Here is a 3,295-nt window from a genome sequence, read left to right as displayed (position 1 = left end):
GGCCGTGCCGCCACAGCGCCTGCGCAGAGCCGGCCCCGCCCCGGCCCTCAGTGCCCCTCCTCCGCGCCAGCACGCCTGCCCAGAGCCCCGCCTGCCCAGAGCCCCGCTCCCCCCGCCCACCCCCCCTCTCCCCCTCTCCCGCGGGGCAGGCGCAGGCGCAGTGCCGCCCTCCCCCTGGGGCGTGTCCCGCCCCGGGAGCCCACGAGCCGCGGGAGCCAATGGGGAGCGCGCGGCGGAAGGGGGCGGGGTCTGTGGGGGGGAGGCGTCCCGTCCAGGCCGTGGGGGCGGGGCCTGGGCGGCCACGGCTGCCGCTGGCTCGGCCCTGGCCCCGGCCGGCGGCGCCTCCGCTCTCGGGGCTCGGGAGAAGCCGCGGCGGCCGAAAGCGCCGTTCCCGGCGGCCGCGCGGGGAGCCGCGAGCGATGCCGCAGCCTGTGGCGTGCTCGTGTGCCGGGGAGGCAGCGACTGCTCCCTGGGCGCTGGGCCCGAGGGTGGGGAGGGCGTGGGGGGCGGCGGGGCTGGGCCGGCCGGGAGCAGTTGTCCGCCAGGGCAGCCTCTGCTGGGAAAGGCTCCTGCCTGGGAGCGGCTGCTGCTGGGCCGCTCTGCTGGGGGGCCTGTGAGGCTCTCTGGAGGGGACTGGGCCCCGAAGCCTGGGCTGTGGCAGGGGGCAGGGGCTGTCGGAGAGCCCCCAGGGGAGCCCGAGTGGTGCTTTCAGGCAGGGAGCAGCAGCACACACGGGAGGATGCGCAGGGTGCGCGGGGGCCGGCCATGCTGGCTCCTGCCCTCCCTCGCATTATCGGCACCGGGGAGGTGGGCACGGCCATGTGGCGTTGCACCAGGGATGGCCTCGTGCCCAGCATGCTGTCAGATGTTCGCTAACTTGAGGGACCTGTAAAGAGCAAGGACTCCCGGTGCAGCACGGCTGCCCCCTTATAAGTGTTTAGTGCTTGCTCCTACATGGCAGTCTTACAGTCTTACAGCTTGTTTACTGCATAACAAGATCAGCATACGAGCACACAACTGTTCCCTCCGCACACAGTAAAATGATGACAACACACATTATACATTGTGAAATAAGAGAAGCTCCGTGTCCCAAGCTTTCCAGAAAACCACGTCCGCAGGGACTAATGGTCGCTGTGATGTAGTGTGTTGACAGCGCCAAGTGTTTTCTGAATCTCATGGAAACCTGATTGTCATTTTGGGGTATAAAGGTACAACGGTCTTCCCCAGTGAGGGTACAAAAGGTGCCTGTGGCAGCTAGGAGGAAGCTGAGTGCCCCCTGATTTTACAATGCCATTTGCTGTATTGCTGATAGTTCAGCGGTAAGGGCTTGCACAGCCTCACGAGTAGGATTGGCTATGCTTTCCCAAATTAGTGCTAGCTTTTCCCCACAGGGCCGTGGTCGGTGCAGCATGGTGCAGCTGCACCTAGGGGCCACCTTCTCCCAAAATGGTACCAGGAAGACGCGCCCCTGTCTAATCGGGCTGCGGCTGCTACACTGCGAGTCCAGCGGTATCAACCCCTTAAGGTTGGAACATCCCACTTCCAACACCATAAGCGTTGTGTTGTGCGAAGGTGAGGCCGTGCCTGGGATTGTTTCAGATGTCCACTAACTTAAGGAGAATGGTAAAAGAGCAAGGACTCCCGGTGCAGCACGGCTGCCCCATTTTAAGTGTTCATTGCTTGCTCGTACATGGCAGTCTTTCAGCCTAATTTGCTACGGCCAAGCACTAAAATATTGTTCTTCACTCTTGGCTCAAAACTAAGTTGCTGCCTTACGATCCCTCGATGCCCGGTCAGTCAGGGAGGAATCGTGGTGCAGGCATCCCCTTCTAACTGGCTGGTGTCCAGGGGGCAGTCCAGCTGTGCAGAGCAGGGTCGACACTGTACAGGGTGGCATGAACTTTTCATAGTTCTCCCCGTTGTTCCCCCCTAAAAGCAGCAGCTTAAATCCCTCCCCAGCTCTGTTGTCTTTTTATCCAACACCTGCAACTCCCTTTTCTACTTTTGGATCCCTAATTTCCCCACTGTTCCCCGGAAGTGGTGAGAGTTTCTGCGGTGTCATCCCATTTTGCATCACTATGTTCCCCCACGGCTCTGCAGTGAGGTGCCTCAGGCCAGGGACATGCCAGGGGGTTGCCGACTGGCGGGAGGCACCAGCGCATGCTGCTGGCATGGGGGCTGTGCTCTCCAGGAGGCCCCCTCTTGCCTGCAGGCTGTGACACCTGCCAACTCATCCACTGCCAAACTGTTGCCCCAGGTCTTGAATAAAAGAGGAAAACCTGAGTGTGCACTGCAGAAGACTCCGCGATTGCTGTACAACTGCAGGAAATGCAACATCGACCACCGGTGAGGGGATGCTCTGGCAGAGAAGGGGGAAAAGTCTATAGTCTCTGGGCTGCTGACATCAGACTGAATTTGCAAGAGCAGCACGTGGGGGCCCTGGGGATTGCATCCGCTGAAATTGTCTGCCTGCAGCAATGTTGTGTCGCCATATTCCTGCACGATGCGGATCTCCAGAGCGGTTCATGAGATGCAAGCATTGAGGAGAGACATGAAGTCAAGTTGCTGCTGTTAGTGCTTTGTCCAGGCTCCTGCCAAGGTTTCTTAGGAAGGCAGAGATGCCCCACACGGTCGTGGCCGCAGTCACTTTGCATGGGGCGTTCTCCTGCACCTGGAGACACTGGCTTTAAGACACGTGTTTGGTGAAAGTCCCTCATGTCATGTCGTGTCGTGCAAGAGATGCCAGAGTCCTGCTGCTTTTCCGTAGTGGGAAAGAGTTTGATTGTGGGGGCCCAGTCCGACAAGCAGCTGTGCACAGACACACTCTTGCCTTGCCTCGTAGCCCAGCTGACTGAGCCCAGTTGCCCTGGGACCCCGTGCACGTGTGCGCATGATGGTGCTTGGTGGCAGTGCTGCCGCCTCGGTGGTGCAGGACCTTTTGGGAGCGTGGCCTTGGTGAAGGTCTGGCCCAGGTTAGTCCCTCCCTTCTTGTGCGTTCCTCTCTCGCTGTGGCTCCAAAGACACTACCTCTACCCTGAGGAGGACCGAACTAACTGTGAACTAAGGCTCCTGTAACTGCCCTAAGACTACTGGAACTGTGACTAACTACACACTAAGACTACTGTAACCAACGCGAAGCTACCTAGCCTAATGCTACCCTATACCGTGAACTACCCTACAAGAAGGAAGAAGAAGAACTCAGAAGAATAACTAACAATAATACCTATAACTAATAACTGTAACGCTACTAGGAACAGAAGTAATAACTCTACCTAATGATAATAATGAGAAGAAC

At 59.0% G+C, this 3,295-nt stretch overlaps 1 protein-coding gene across 1 annotated transcript in view; it reads left to right on the top strand.

Moving 5' to 3' along the window:
• The window catches only part of LOC138061812 (coiled-coil domain-containing protein 81-like), a 96,095-nt gene that overhangs the window by 42,495 nt on the left and 50,305 nt on the right, over positions 1-3,295 (top strand). The window lies entirely within an intron of this gene.

Source organism: Struthio camelus, chromosome 21, assembly GCF_040807025.1.
Source record: "Struthio camelus isolate bStrCam1 chromosome 21, bStrCam1.hap1, whole genome shotgun sequence".
NCBI classification, from domain to species: Eukaryota; Metazoa; Chordata; class Aves; order Struthioniformes; family Struthionidae; genus Struthio; species Struthio camelus.
Note: the sequence above shows the minus strand (reverse complement) of the source record. Positions and strands in the feature narration are given on the sequence as shown.